The sequence below is a fragment of the Aphelocoma coerulescens genome, chromosome 13 (assembly GCF_041296385.1).
Source record: "Aphelocoma coerulescens isolate FSJ_1873_10779 chromosome 13, UR_Acoe_1.0, whole genome shotgun sequence".
In the NCBI taxonomy this organism is placed as follows: domain Eukaryota; kingdom Metazoa; phylum Chordata; class Aves; order Passeriformes; family Corvidae; genus Aphelocoma; species Aphelocoma coerulescens.
In genome coordinates, this window is record NC_091027.1 from 11,048,747 (window position 1) to 11,065,497 (window position 16,751).

The 16,751-nt window shown below is 45.1% G+C and overlaps 1 long non-coding RNA gene across 1 annotated transcript in view; it reads right to left on the reverse strand.

Annotated features, from left to right (window-relative positions):
• LOC138118224 (uncharacterized) overlaps positions 1-3,704 on the reverse strand; it is a 36,392-nt gene extending 32,688 nt beyond the window's left edge. Inside the window, exons 1-2 of the long non-coding RNA XR_011155043.1 lie at positions 3,274-3,704; positions 2,966-3,030 (exon numbers count right to left, since the gene is read on the reverse strand). This is a non-coding gene — a long non-coding RNA (uncharacterized lncRNA). The remainder of the gene's footprint in view (positions 1-2,965; positions 3,031-3,273) is intronic.
• Between the last annotated feature and the right edge of the window lie 13,047 nt (positions 3,705-16,751).

Consider the following 16,751-nt stretch of genomic DNA (forward strand, 5'->3'; position numbering starts at 1 on the left):
TCATGCTTCAGTCCCAACATAGGGAGTTTTCTATCATGCTCAGCAGGCCCTGAACCATCAGGCATCTCCAGGTTAAAACAGCAGCAGTGATGGGGTGGTACAGGTCTTGCTGTAGCTCTCTGCATCTTTTTGCATCCTAGGCAAACCTAGTGACAAACCACTTTGGAAACCCCCACATCACAGAGTACCTTGAAAACTGAAACAAAATGATAAATTGGGAAAGCTCAAAGCCTATGAAAACATCTGAGATCCCAACACAATCTGAATTGCAGCAGCGTTCTGTAGGGCCATATTCACACAGCCAGGTGAAGGATGAGCTTCTGTGGTTGTGTGTGAAAGGATGGGACCTACACAAAGAAACCTGCTGAATTGCTGTCCTGAAATTCTTCTCGGCACATATAGTAAATGCAACCAGCTCCCGGCGATCCACTCAGAGCAGCTGCTGAATAATACATTAATTTGCTCACATATTCAGCCTCACCTCAACTGCCAGAGGACTTTGGAACTGGAAGATACCCAGTTTAAAAGTGGTTTGTTTAAGCCTAGTGTGTTTCTTTCTCAAAGTCACCATTCAATGTTATGTATCCATGATCTCACCTTTGCCCTGGGGTTTTCCTCGAGGGCATGCAGCCTCCTGCCCTGGCCAACCATTTCAAAGCACGACTCAGTTTAAAAAACAGAAAGAAACTGAAGAGCACTTAGTTTAATTCCATGAATACTCAAGATGACCAAAGTGCTCCTGTCCAACCCTGTGAGAAAGAACAGATCAGCCCATAATATTTTCTGGAGCTGGCCTAAGGGTTTCACAAAATCCCACAGAATAAGAGATACTAATCCAGTCAGTGTTTGAACTGGGATGGTAAACAGAAGAGTCCCATTATCATCAGAAATATATTTATTCTGTGGGAGTCCATGATTTTAAGGAATTCTTGTCAAACAACATCTTTTTATTACCGCCTGTGGTCGGGTTGGCTGAGATTCAGTTGGGTTTTCCTGCTGAGCACCCACCTGCTCCAGCAGCTCCTCCAAGTTTTAACCTTAATGTAATTCAGTTTAACTTAAAATTCCAAGCATGACATTTGGGCTTAGTATTCTACTGACTTGATCAGAAAGTCCTGTAGCACCTCCAGCATGACTCATATTTGTTTTTTTAAGTTCATAAAGAGGTGGGAAAAAAACCCCAACCACCTACTCACACTCTTACTATACCCACTCTTAAATTCAGGTCACTCCCCCTGCATAGGTATTTATTTTTCCAGACATCTACTTGAAGCCCTTGCATCAAGGAAATGCAGAAAAGGAAACCAATTTAGAATTACATTTTGACCTTTCAAATTGGGTAGGCAGCAGCAGCATTTTCCTCACCAACTTTATGAATGCATTTATTTAGCGTGTTTCCTGCACACATATGTTGACCTGTCACATAAAATCCTCAATATCAAAGCCATGCTCAGTTATTCCTCATGTTTTACAAGATGAAACAACCAAGCAAAGCTTATAAACAAGCATAAAAAAATTATATGCCAGCACCCTGGTGTTCTTTCAGGTATCAGAGTATGTATAATGATAAAACAACCAAAGCTGGGCAAAGCTTTTAAAAATACTCTGATGAAGCCTATACTTAAAGCCAATGCTTCTATAGAAACAAGAAGACACACAATTTAGGATGATTCCTGATATCATCCATCAATGTGAAGTTATGAGAAAAGGCTTGCACAAGTTTAACCCACAGGATTTGACCCAAAGGAAACATGGGCAGATAACTTCAGCATGTTATTCCCATTACTTTGTCACAGTGGGGAAATAAACCAGGGACTGAGGCTACAGTATCTGTTTACCATAGCTGAAATATTTGAAACTCTTTTTTTTGTGTGTGTGTCTTAAGATGCAAAGAGCTGTTACCCACATCCTTGAGTCAAAAATGCTGTGAGCGGACAAAGAATATATTCTTATTAAAAGAAACCATAACCTTCAATAATAATAATAGCAGGACAGAATGGAAAATATTTTTAAAAACTCATATTAAAAAAAAAGTCAATGGAAGAAATAGCAAGTATTAAATAATTTGTTTGAGCTAACAGCATATCAGCAGTCCACAGACTGTAAGTCTGGTTATCACTGACAGTAACCTTATGTAAAAGGTATAAAAGAATTCATTTCCCAAAGATGTAAGACTTACAGAAACCCCATCCAATTCTGGTCAGAAACAATCCTGAACCAACCCTAATTCGCTATATCCGATCTCCTAAGTTATTTGAATCTTCATTCAGACTTTGAAGCTTTTCAAGTGCAATGCTCTAAATATTCTCAAGGGCAATAGAATAAAAAAGAAATATGGATCTAATATTCTCGGCAGCAGCACAATCTGGGTTCTAATAACTTCTGTTAGTACTGGGATCGCGTGTCTTGAAGCATATTTTATCTGTGATATACTTCACATGCAAGGGCTTATAATTTTTATTATTTGCAAGAAAATGTTTCTTCTCTGTCCTCACAACAGGGTCTAAGCTTTGGGTGCAGGACAGAACTCCGTAGGGATCTGAGTGCACTGTTAACCACCTACCACAAACAAACAACAGAAAGAATGGGAAAGCCCCTTCCCTGACTCCCCCTGCTATCTGTAACAGCATCATCCCTATTCTCTCTCCTGACTTGAGCAATCCTGCAGATAAGCAGGAGGCACCTCCCATCCACCTCCCTACTGAGTCAGCATGGATCCACTCTACATAAATTCAGACACATTATCCTGTCAGTTCCCCCAGAACCTGCTGGCAAATTCAAATGTATCGCAATAATGGTTGCTCTTCCTGAACTTAATTGTTACCCTCAAAAATTTGCATATTTCAAATAAATTGTGAAAAAAATGCAACAGCTAGAGCCAGAGGTACAAATTGTTTTTCTCATGTCCGGAAGGCTACTGGATGTATCTGGCAATTTCCAAAGTACAACATAGGAATAAGCTTACCTTATTGCTTCTTTTTTCTTGCCAAGGTGCTACACAGAACAGAGTCACTTGTGATCACTGACAGCCTGTAATGGACGAGGTTTAAAAGGTATTTTAGCTTTAGAAAAGTTATAAAGGAAGATAGAAAATAAAACAGAAAGAGGTGTGATAGGCCGAGACCTCCCTCCCTAAGATGGAGGGGTGAGATAAGGCTGCGGTTGATGTGGTGGGAGCTGAGCACAGGCAGTGGTCATTGCTGCACCCCACTTCCCATCCCATCCAGAATTCATTCCCCAAAAGCACATAAAGTGAAATTAAAATGAGCTTACTTCAATTTTTGACATTAGTGGAGAGCTGCTGAAAGGTTGGGGATGGATAACCCTGGATGAGGGACTCTGCATCCCAGGCATGGTTCCTGTCTCCCCAAACCACACAGCTGAGAGCAGAGAATCTCACTGCAGTGTCCGCCTTGTTCCCATCCTCTGCCAGGCTGTGAATGCAGGGCAGGCTCAGGCCCATAGTGTCAGGTCTGGTTTGCAGACTGGCAATCCAGTAGAAAGTATAACATGATTTCCAGGAGCTCAAATGAGCTTCTCATTCTGTGATCTCACTAGGATTCAAATCAATCACATCCTTTTTCCAGTTGTTACTCACTGAGCACCTCAGTTCTAGAGAATACATTCCTACCCAGCAGCTCCTGCCACTGTGCCTTTCCAGTTAAGTGGAAAAGCATTAAAATGCAATGCTAAGCACTAACCAGTTGCTCCATAGCCAACATTATTTATTTGCAAGGCAGTTTAAGCTCTAGTTGATCAATTTAACAATGCCCATAGCAGGCAGTTACACACCTGGAGGTAATGGTCAGGTGGAAAGCTTTGCCCACGACTGACACTTGCAGAAACTGCACAGCTGCTCTCCCTTAAAACACCACCACCATAGGGCCCACCTTTAGCAAGCATCAAGGCTTGTTCCCAGCAGTTTGTACAGGTGCTGTTTCACACCTGGTGCAGATCCCCGTTGTGCTAACAAAACGGTAGCTCTCAATAGTAAAATTCCATTTTAATTTCCACCCCATTTTAATGAAATATTAGTTCCAGTTTTTATGTGTAAATCCTGGCCTGGCTTAGAAACAGAGCTACTAGCCTGCAGCAAACAGCAGGACTGGGAAAGGACAGGACTAACCTCTCGAGGAAGAGCAGAGCTTCTGTCAGCCCTGCGGAAATCTCCTTCACCATCCACTGTCCCTTTGCACCACACCACTTTGCCTCTGAATTATTTACTTCTGTCAGAAGGGTTAAAAATTGTTTTGTCAGTAACAAACCAAGCCAACCACAGGGTTCACATGGCAGGTGAGCAGTGCTCTCAAACAAGTTAGACTCCTTAGGCTCCATTCTGCCTTGCTTTGATGTGCTGAATACAGGTCCCAGGTGTATTTCCACTGCAAGGTGCCTCAAATCCCACCCACACCCTCTTCAGCTCAGGGAAACCCCACTGTGAGTTATAAAAGCTGCTGGAAGTATAAAATATCCTGTATTTACTCCAGGTAACATGCCAAGGAAACAAGGTCACTTGTTTCTCCTACCCCTGTCCAAAGGATATTGCATCAACTAACTGTGTAGACTGAGCACAACTATTTGATACTTTGGCTTGTTCTGTGGAAAATAACTTTTTTCAGTTTTGGAATCCACAACAATCACTTTGTCCTTTCACCCAGCCATGGCTCAGGGCACCACAACAAGCTGGCCACTGCTGCCACTGCCAAGCACCACCACACAGGCTCTTTGAAAGCACTTAAGGGATGAGTGTCACTCACAAGTGAGAATTCAGCATTTTATTAACGAGGAGTTTGTTTTAATAACACTTGGCATATTTTAAATTGTTTTTTGGCTTCCTGGTTTTTCAGATTTGTTTGGAATTTTTTTAACAAAAATGCTTTTAATAAAGGAAAGTTGGTTTCTAGGAAACAATTCCGTCCTGGAGTGGCCAAGCAGTTGGACTAGATGATTACTGCAGGTCCCTTCCAGCTGAATAATTCCAATAATATCTTCCTCCCAAGCTCCAAATGCTCCTTCTCACACTATCCTGGTGCTCTGGCCAGCAGCTGGCCCAGCTGGACAGGATCAGCTTCCCAGTTCCCTGCACAGCTCTCGAGCCACACTTGCAGCTACGTGGCAGCCTGAGCACGAGCTGGTGGCACATACAGAGGACAAGCAGGGGACACCTCAAGGGTGGCTTCAGAGCCAGCCATGGTCAAGCCTGGGCAAGGGGAACTGTTTGACAGTGCTGTCTTTGAAGAATTTCCCAAATTATTATTTCCCATAGGATTAAACCCAAATTGCAAACTCATTGTGACTTAACAAAACAGAATTTAGATGGGTCAAATGTCCAGCTAACAGGGGCTGTTATGTATTAATAGCTTAGGAAGTTTTTCTGATAGCACAAGTGTGGCTGGGTAAATCCTTTCTTTGAGAAAGGAATTTCTTGGCCATCTCTGAGGTCTAGGACACATAAGGGATTTAACCTGACAAATATTTAGAAAAAAAGTAGAATTAGCACAGTGCTGCTAGGGCAGCTCTGGGGAGGTTCACAGGACAGAGGTCCTCCTGAAATATGAGATGCAGCTGCTCAGCCCTGCCGGGCTCAGTGGGTGTTATCCAGCCCCCCAATCATCTCGGTTGCACAACTGGCTCCACACACCCAGGTCTTGACACTGAGAAGTGCTGAGCTGTGCCACCTGTAACTGATGGGGTGGAAGATGCAATTGCCTTTATCTGTATATCGAGCCCCAGAGCTGTGCTGGGGCATTTCTTAGAGAACATGTAGTGCCTGATGATGGTTTCTTCATGCAGCAACATTCCATGTTGCACTACCTTTAGGCAAGAATTCTTAGAGACAAAAATCTTCCTGGCCTGTTTTATCTGCTGTCAGCTCTTGCAGTAATTTTTATGCTGGTTCAGTAAAAACCAGATAGCTGCCACAGAACAGCCATGAAAAGTGAATAAGAGGTTTGTTCACAGTTAAGCAGACCACTGTGCACTTGTTCACCCCAGCCTGATTCTGCCTTGTCTGATCTAATCGAAGGAGGGGTATTTTCCAAGCTATTTGCTGTTCCATCAGTGTCTGCATCCTTCCTCTTCCCTAAGGAGGCACCTGGCACTGAGTGAGACAAACCCCATCTGGCAGCATCCCACCAGGATGGCAGGAGCAGGGCAGTGCTGGAAGATGAAGTCAAATCTTGGACTAAAATACCCAGGAGAGATGAGGGGGAGGAACACTCCTGGAAACACCCTGTCCTGCTCCAGACTCGGGTTTGTAAAATCCAACTTCCCAGCTGAGTACAAGACACACTTCAGACTTCCTGAACTCAGAACTGCTATTTCTGAAAGACATGAAAGTGCAACCAGCCAGAGCAGCACCTTGGCAGAACTGAATGCCAAGTGTCAAAAAGAGGCACTGCTTGCACGAGGGTTAGTAAGAAGCTTCTGATCTGTGTGGAGCTTCAAATTTGTGGCTTCCCAGATACAACTTAAAAATGGCATTTCATCATTAAATCGTTTGCAGAAACAAAGGTCTGGTACTCACAGGGGTGATTCTCCTTGACACCTTTGCTTGCTTTGCCTGCCTGGGTCCACTGGGGACAAATACCAAGGATGGGAATATTACTTTGAACTCATGCCAAATCTTCCATTAGCACTGACTCCATTCCTGGGAGTGCTGCTGAGGGGTTCTGGTTAGTCCCCAACAGCTTAAGGACCTTGGACACATTATACACTGCTGTAATGTCACTTGGTGCTACAAGGTGTGGTTCTGCTTACCGAGGATGCAGTCCACAACCGCTCCCCTCCACCTTTAAATGCACCCAAAGTTGTGTTTCCTCTGTACCGCTTCAAAACCAACTTGAGCTTGTCATTTCCTCTTTCCTGTGAGTAAACCCAGGCTAATTTTCTTGAAAACCTAAGCTATCATTTACTCAGAGCAAAACACAGAGATGAAAACCACAGCAAGGCAGCCTGTGCAAACCTTCTGACTCAAAGGGCTTTTTTGTCAGTGTTCTTCAGTCACAGGCAGTGTAGTCACCGTGAAGCTCTTGTGGGAAGGAATATTCAAAGCTGGGAGTGTGTAACAATTCAGATGCTCATCTTACTCAGGTACAAACCTGAGTCATTAAGCAGTCTGAATTTCTAGGCAACATGTCAATGCAGAAATAGTTTCTTTAAAATGAATTATGTGATGTACAAACTCTTTCTGGCTTGAATGTGACATAGTAGGACATTTCCACACTGTAAAAGTGCCCAAAAATGTGTCAGACCAGGCCCGCTGTACCCAGCTGGTTCTTCTCTGCGTATGGAGCATCTTTGGGGGGGTGGGTCAGTAAGCAGAGCCTCAGCTGGCCAATGGGCTTGCTAAGAGGTTTCCATCATTTATTTTGGCAGTGGTAAAGCTACATGAGTAAGAGCTCCATTACCTCAGACTCTTTGCTAATTTGAAACAGCTCCCTCCTTCTCAGCTGAGCTAGAGCAACCCCTGAGAGGCTGAGCTGCAGAGAAGGTGGGATCCAACTGTAACCAACACGTCCAGAATACAAGCATATATTCCCAGCTGCTAGAGGAGCTGGAGAAAGCCATGCTAGAAACACACTAAGCCCTTGCATGGTAAAGAAGGACACCTGTGTTAGAAATAAACTAACTTTCAGATACAATTTAAATGGGGACAAAGTCGCAAAAGAAAACTATTTGTAACGATGCAGCTGAACCAGGTGCGTACCTCCTCTGACGAGCTCCAAACACGCACACGCACACACACACCCCCCCAACAAAATGGCAACTTTTTATACCCTTTCGCGGCCGGGCGCGGTCCCTGTCCCCTTTCCCATTGGATGGGTACTCGGGAACTTAACATTCTCTCCCGATCACCTACTTTTCTGTCCCCTCCCCTCTCACCCTCCTTCTTTTTTTGGTCCTGTCTTCAGCCCCGCTCCTCTCCCAGCTCACAGCAACACCCAACAAATTAACTAGAACAAATTCAAACCATAAAGAACAACACATAGAACCAACAACTTTCATTCTTTTACCTAATAAGCTTTTGTCTGCAGCAAAATATTATCTCATCTCTCACACCTGCAAGAGCCAGACTTCACTCCATATTAGCAGGGTGATATCCTGCAGGCTGGGGACACCATAGCCAGCAATTGCATCCATCCTGCAGTTATGGGTGAGTGACACGTTTTGCAGTGTTTCTCCCACCAAAATACATATGTGGGGGCAAAGTGAGAGCTGAGAACATGAATAAATTAACACTTGTTAGGAAGTGACAGCCTAAGGCCACAGATGGTATTAAGGCTCACAGATTTCCATACCTCATTGAGTCAGAAACATTTCACTTGACTGTGCCCACTCAAAATTACAGTGGAGGAAATCAGTGCAGAAACAAGCAAAACCATACTGTAGCAGGAGGAGGTGAGCTCTCACTGCCAACCTACCCATGGTGCAGCAGCAGTGGCTGCACCCTTCACAGAGAGCTCAGTGATACTGTTATAAATGCATATCATAATATTGGCTTCTCGCAAGTATTAAGGTGAATATTATATAATGTTAGAAATGCTTTTGCTGTGTGGATATAGTTTTCTTTCTTTTTAGCAAGAATATTAGCAAGTGTGAGCAAGTAAGATAACCTCCAAGAAAACAGAGGATGAGGCCTGAGAAGCTGCTAATCAACACTTTGTCCAGAGAACAAAGGGGCCCAAAGGCTACTCTTCGTGGAGAACAGGAGGCCCAGGGGGGCCCAGAGCTGCTATCACCACTCTGCCAGGGGAACAAAGAAGCCAAAGCTGCAATCAGCCCTGACTGACTGAAGAAATTAAGAGGTCCACTCTACTATCAATTCTCACCTAACGAGCCCAACCCCAAGAATCAAAAGAAGTAAAACCGCAAGGCGGAGAAATGCGCATGCTCTAAAAAGGCGGAACCAAGGAGTGGCCATGCAGAACAGCTCCGGGAAAAGTTTAATATGCATAAAGAACATGCATATAAAGAAAATTGTATAAAAAGGACTCACCTCGAGCATCAGGTGTGCTCTTGGCAGAGCACCAAGGCACCCGGCCGTTACCTCTTTGCTTTATTTTATGTGTCTCTTATTGTCTTTATATCAAACTTTTTAAATTCTCACAGGAGAGTGAACCTTGTTTTTCACAATACCACTGGAGCTGGTGCACACCTGGAGTGCAGGTGGGTAATGGTCACAGCTGACTGCAGCTGCCACTCTCAAACCAAATCACACACAGCTGCTCCAGGGCCAGAGGAACGAGCTCCATGGACCCAACTCATCTTCTGCAGAAGATGGGATAAGTGCCAGGATCAGCCAGCTCCTCTTCCAGGCGATGAATCCCTTGGAAACTTTGTCCAGGTCCACAAATGGATATGGTCACAGGATTGCTGAACCTCAGCAGGTGAGTCACTCCATCGCAGCCCAGCCAAGCAGAGAAAATTTTAAAAGTTAATCAGGTCTCATCAGGTCTGAATGCACAATGCGATACATCAATCTTCCATCATCTTCGCAGACATGGACAGCAATATCCTCTGCAGCTATAAGGAATGATGAAGTGTCCAACAGCCTAAACAATCAGCAACCACACAAGGGGATGCTGGTGTTCACCCAGCTCACTCCTATATAATTTTACATCATTCTCAAGTTTCAGAAGTTGCAGGGATCCCACCTCCACACTGGAGCATGAGGCAAAAAGGCATCCTTGAGTCCAGTCTCTGCTTTGCAGGTGAGGGCCTGAAGCAGAGAACACTGAGGATGTTATAAATAAAGTATGTAATTCGTGCTATTATGTATAAAACTAGAATGTAATCAGACTCTACAGAGACCGAGTTTCAAAATCCTTTCACCAGCCTGGCTGAGAGAAAAATTTCACAACACTAAAAGTATTTCTTTCACAATAAGTGAGGATTCCACCTAGGTGGGGTTGGATCTTATCACCGGGACATTTGCACCATGACGACTTGATCACCACACTCTGATATCTGCATCGCATCTGATAAGGAATCGGATATTCCGGGAACTAAAAATAACTGTTCCAGGAACCAGAGATGGCCCATTCATCATCAGAGATGGCCCTTCCATCACCAGAAATGGCCCACTCATCACCCAGGATGGACGATTCATCAGACCCAGGAAAGGCTTTGTGCAGCCCAACTCCGGGACAAGAAAACTTCATGAATACGAGAAGAATAGAATTAATTCGGACTCTACCCAAAAACTGTATAAGAAGGGACCAGCCGAAGCAGCAGTTGTGAACTTGGGAGGTCTGGTGTGATAGAGATCAGATCTGTGCGTGTTCACCCAGCTCCGACCCCGGGCTCGGTGCTGCTTTTCTCGATCCTGGCTTTTGAAATCGATATTTCGGTCGCATAATAAATGTCATTTCTTTATACATTTTGATTGGGCAATTTTGTTTATCATAAGGAGAAACCCCATTCAAGCCTGTGGTCAGATATGACCCTGCCCAGACTGAGGTATCCTGTTTTTCAACAAAGTGCACCAATATGCCAATGAAGCGAAACTCGCCTTCTCCTCTTCACCATCTGAGAGCTGAAACACCAGGAAGTACAAGGATGTTGCAAGGGTAAGCTAAGCAAAGATAGAGGCAGTGCTGCCCCCAAAGCCCCCAAAGCCTATCCCTCTTCATAGCATGAGGAAAGGGACAGAACCCTGCTCTTTTCAGGGGGAGAAAAAGGATAATTTCATAAATACTTCTCAAGCTTCTCATGAAACAAGAAGTCAGAAACACCTGATATTATCCTGAGGCGTTGGAGGTTAGGATTTTTCCTTTTCTCTCAGGGAATTTTGTCCCATTTGTTGCCTAAAAGATGATAATGACCGGTACTTAAGGGAACTAAAGATGTGGCTGGGAGGAGGAGGGGGAAGGTACAGCCGGCTACTCTGTTAGCTGGGGGGTTTTCTCTTAGAAAAGGCAGAGGTACCACGAGATTTTGGCTGGGGGGTGAGGGGCTGGGTTTGGCTCCTTGCTCTCTCTCGGGATCAGAGTGGAGACAGGTAGGGTTTGGTGCTGGACCATTGCTCTCCAGAGCATTCGCTGCCACTGCAGAGCTTTTCTCCTCCCACTGCTTCTCCTATCGTGGGTGAGTCTTTGCTCATAAGAGCAGCTGTTGAACTGGGACCTTATCAACACCCAACCTCACTGGTAAAGGACCCTCACCATCTACTGGGGTGCCCTAGGGGAACACTTAGGACCCCAAGCCCCTCCGAGGCAGCCTCTCCTGGCTGCTTGCGGGAGCCTGGCTGCCACTGCCCAGCTCCACTGTCTTCTGCCACTACTTCAGGTTTTTCGCTATACTTTAACCCGATACCCCGTGTCTGCCCAAGCTCCAGCAGTTTCTGCTATGGCTGTGGAATTTCTGCTACATTTTGTTTGCCACCCCGGAGTCTGCTCATCCCTGCCCTTCCAGCCGCTGCTCTGAGGTTCCTGCTGCAGCCCATTTCGCCACCTGGAGGGGCACCAGGACCAGCTGCCCCTGGGGGTTTGCAAAGGAAAGCCCCTTCTTTCTCTCCCGCAGGCCCACCCGCCATTCCCCACTGCACAGAGGCGGCCGAGCTCGCACCACAGCACCCCCTGCAGCCGCGGGGGAATCATCGCACCCGCCCTGCCCAGCCAGGAGCCAACAGCGCCCCTGCCGGCTGTGACCGGAACTGCACCAACGGGGAAGGTGCTCGACAGCTGAGAGAAGGCTGTTGTTGGGTTTCTGCTTTTGTTTGTAGTCGCTGCTGTTGGTGGTGGTTGTTTGCGTTGTTGTACATATATATACTAGTAAAGAACTGTTATTCCTTTTCCCCTATCTTTGCCTGAAAGCCCTGTAATTTCAAAGTTATAATAATTTGGAGGGATGGGGGACATATTTTCCATTCCAAGGGAGGTTCCTGCCTTCCTTGGCAGACATCTTTAAATCAGAACATGAGGTCTGCTATTTCTGACCCAAATCTTGATGCAAAACACCTGATAAAGTATATTTCTAGCACAAAACTACACACTGCCAAACAGCTTAATCCTTATTCTCCTTAGTCAACAAACAGCAGCTACACAGCTGCTTTTGGTAGCTGGGCTGCACAAAGATCCACAGCAGAACACGTGGGCAGGAGTTTAACCTGAGCCACAAGCTGCAGCCGTGGGGCTGCCCACCTGCATGACACATCCCCACAGCTGCCACTGCCCACCTGCTCCAGCAGCTGGAAACCTAAACTGCAGCCAGCCTCCTTTCTCTCCTTCCCCCTGGTGAAGAGCTTGCTGGGTCACACTGATTACACATGCCCACACACAGCGAGGTGCTGCCAGGAGGCCTCAGGGCACCATAACCCCAGTTCCCCTTCACGCTGCTGATGCAGCTGAGAGCCCTTAGAGCATGAGAGAAAAAGAGATTTCAAGGAAAAATAATTCTTCATCTATGTAGTGGGTTTTGACCCATCTGATCCTAATATTAAGTGAGCAGTTTGGTTTTGTCCTTGACTTTCTCTCAAGGCCTCATCAGGAATTTCAAAAGAAAGATCCTGATGTGTATGCTCAAGCCAACAGCCATCTCTGAAATCTAGAGAATACCTGGGGGGCATTTCTCCCAGGGCTTTGCAAAGTCTGTCTTTGGGTAAATCCTTACCAAGCAGAGGTAAGTTTTGGGCATGAACTGCCTGGCTTTAATGACAGGTCACCTGCTGTGCTGAGCCAGCCCAGCACTATCTCAGGGTGCAGAAAGAACAGAAAGAAAGGCTTGGAGGACAGCTATATCCTAGGCTGCCTTTTACACACACATGCACCACCCTCCTCTCAAATACAACTTAGCATCACTGAAAAAGGACCCTTCCTCTTCCTGCATTAGGGAGTCCATAGCTCAGCCAAGGTACAGAACTGTCTTGTGTAGCACAAATGTGATCCCCCTCTAAGCAGAGCACATCACCTGCTCCCTGCCAGGGTTTACACAGCCTCCCGTGTCCATCCCAGCCAGACCCTTTAACCACTCCCACTACACATTTCAGCCTGGATGCCAGTTTTTCCACCTAAGGTGATTAGACTGATGGTTTTCACATGCTGTTCTACTGTAACAGGAATGAGAATTAATTTCTAATGCTGGCAAAAAGATGATAAGCACTTCACTGAGTCTGTTCAGCTGAACATGAATATTTTGGATGATTTCCCAACCCAGCTGGAGGGCTGCACAACTGCTCAGTGACACAGTATATATCCACCTGAGCAGCATTCAGGATGTGGATTACCAGCATGGACCGGGTGTGGTTGTTCTTCCTATGACTACAAAAGCTACACAAGATAAGAAACCATCTTTCCATAAGAGCTCATATGCTGTCTGCCTTCACCAGTATCTGTCATACAGGGCAGCACTTTGCAAACCTCTGTCAGAGACTGAAATATTATATTTTATGACTTAAACATTTTCTTAAAGGACTTTTAAAACTGTATTCCAAAACCTGCAGAGGAGACTACTGCACCCTGAATGGGGCCCTGACTGAGGCCTTACACCTCTCACTGATGAAGATAAGATAAAGTAACAACTCAGGGCTGGGAACATTCACAAAGCACAAGCTTAACACCTCCAAGATGAGGACCACAGCCCCAGGGCTATCAGCTGCCAGGCTTGCACAGACTATCCACCAAAAGGCAGGAGGGAGGAGAGGCTTTGGGTGTGTGTTGGAAAAGCCTCTGGTAAGAGGCGCAGTGACTGCCCATCCTCCAACTGTGCAGAGGAGCCCAGCTGAAGGGTCCTCACCGGGCTGGGGGAAGCTTATCCACAGCAGGAGGGGGTGACATGGCCCATCACAGGGGCCCCCCTCAAAGGGGTCCCCAGACCCTGCACCAGAGATGATGCAATAGACCCTCAGTGTTGCAAGGGACAGTGTGTCAAGCCAGCCCCTGCAAGAAAGACATGTGGGTGTTCCCACCTAGCCCGAAGTGTATATTAATCCACAGAGTTCTGTACTCTTGGGCGTGTGGTGTGGCAGCGTGGTGTGGCGTGCGGCAGCATGTAGTGGCATGGGGACCGTCACCACCAGCAGACCAGATGGAGGGGAGCAACAAGACGTCGTTGGGACCCTCAGATGGGTGATACGCTTCCACCTAACCTGTCACCTCTCCCTGTTCCCCCACTCCCCACACACCCTTCTTTTTTCTATTTCTTTCTCTCTTTCTTTTCTCCTCCCTTCTCTTTGCCTCTTTTACTACTAAATAAAATACATCAATTTTTTGGCAACAACATCTAACCACGTTTGGTTTTACTCTCGTTTCTGGGAATATTTTGAACCTTCTTTCTGGTTTATGCTCAGAGACTTAGCTTGCTTTGCTTTCCTGGGTCTAAACTGGATTGTAACAACCTCATCTCTGGCTAATTCCACCATCTGTGACCAGAAAAGATCCAAAGCACTTCAAAGTGACTGGTAGCCACTGGTCCAGAGTCAGCCTTTGCAGTGTATGTCAGTATCTGTGCTAAGTACTTAAACCCTATGAAATAAAGAAGAGCACACATGATGTCAGGAGAAAAACCATTTCAGTCTCAACAAGACTTAAGTCCTTCCCTTACCAGTAATATACTGGCAGGAACTCTGTGTACCTAGATGCAGAAAGGCTGATTTGCTCCAGCATTTGAAACTTCTTTTAGGTCTAAGAACTATCCAATAGCCTAAATTTAGGCTAACTGCCATATTCTGTTCATCTTCTACAATGATAGGAGACAGAACAGGGAGTATAATGCAACAGACTACACAAATATCCTTGGGAGGTTCCTGAATCTCACACAAAAAAAAAGCCACATATGCTCTTTTCTCTCAAATTATTGTATTTATTATCTATTACTCTTCAGATCAGATTAGCAGTAAGCAAATCCTGCACACAGCACCAAAAGCAGCTTGGCATTCAAGCAATTCTGCATCCACACTCATTGCCTCCTACTTTAGATGGGAGCAAGGTCAAAGACAACTGAGAAGACAGAATAGGATTTTTCCCAGAGAAAACAAGCAACTAAAATTATCTTGAGAAGTTCAGTATGATAACACACAGTTAACAATGGTATTTCCTAGCTAACTGTGCTATTTCAGAAGTGGGATGTGCAGTTTCTGGCCAGAGTCCTGATGTGAACTTTATCTGTCAACATACCACGTTGACAAAGTCTAAGTAGGTTCCTCTTCCTTCCCCTGAAACCCAGAATGTTCCAGCCAGAGGAGGCTGTGCCTTTGGCTCATCGTCACTTCTTCACATCTGCAAGACTGTCATACATTGAATACTTTGTTACAAAGCAAAACTCCTTATTTCCCAAGTTTATGTTACGTTGAGACATTTTACTAAGAAAACTGGAAGTAAATAGTGAGATATTCTGAACAGCCAGCCAGCAATCACAAAATTCATGGCAAGCAAAGGAGTGTACTGGGAGATTAGAGAGCAGCTATTGAGCTCTGCTGTGCTGGGTCTTCAAAGCCTTTAGGAAAAAAATATTGCAGGTCCTATAGCTACCTGCTGTAAGTATTCACACAAAGCTTAGTTACCAGTCTAGATTCTCATTTCAGTATTATTAACAACTTAAGCTCAGCAAGTCTCTGCCTGGACAATGCAAGGCCTCTCTCTTCAATCAGTTGTGCATGTTTAACAGAAAAATTAAAGCTTTAGTGAGTACAGGTACATGCTGCATCTAAATGAAGCAATAACCCTCAAATTCATCCATTTTTCACATATAAAATACAAGAGCACATGAAGATACATTGCTGAGCCACATTGTTTTAATACTGATAGAATAAATTGATGACATTTATTATATCTAATATGTAAAACTCTTCTGTTGCACAAGTCTCTCCTAAGAGGACAGCAGGGGAATTGCTTCTAACCCTGCCCAAAACCTGTTTCAAGCTTTACCTCACTCAGTCTTTGCACAACACAGGACAATGCAGAAGCACAAAGCAAACCAGCCTTGGTCATATGACAACCCTGACTGCAAGCGGATATCTCAGTGCAATTGAAGTTTCTTTCACTTTCTCAAGCCAGTTCCATGCATTGGTACATTAACTATCACCCAAGCATGTCTTTAAGCTTATGGTTGTACAGCCATTACCAGTTCTGGCTTTCAGTTCACCTGCAGTCATCCATAGTCCCATGAAGTCAGGCCCAAACGACACACAGCCAGGGAAAGATCCAGTCAATGCACCTGCACAGCCTGCTACTAACACCAAGTTCCTACATTTCTGAAACATTTAACTGTTTCTCCGTTAACTTTTGCCTCTTTTTTTCAGCAATTAACTCTCATTTCTTCATAAATAATTCAGAAATGGGACTTCCTTTCAGTCCTCCATGTGTTGGCTTAGGGCCAACACTCACATGTTAACAGAGCAAAAGGGCAAAGGAGGATCACAGAGCAGGATTATTCCCAGCCTGTATGAAGGGCATGACAAAACCGTCCTCCAGTCTACAAAAGGAGGTTAAGATTTGCTTGCAGAACATCCTACTGATTTTCATAGGTGCTGAGTTCAGGTACTCCTGTGGGAAAAGCACTCTTGCCTCAGCAGATACCTGTTTTTAGAATCGGGGATTGTCAAGGCTACCAACATTCTTGAAAGGCTTCAAATATTTTTAACTGCACCCCACAAAAGGAGAGACAACACCACAGGACAAGGCTTCTCATAAGTGTGAAACACTGAGACCACAGCTGCCACTGGCACAAAATGTGCAGCCTCTCTGCTCCCAGGACACATTATAGTTTCAATACACAAATTACACACTTCCATTTTCAGGAGAAGGTGCAACAGT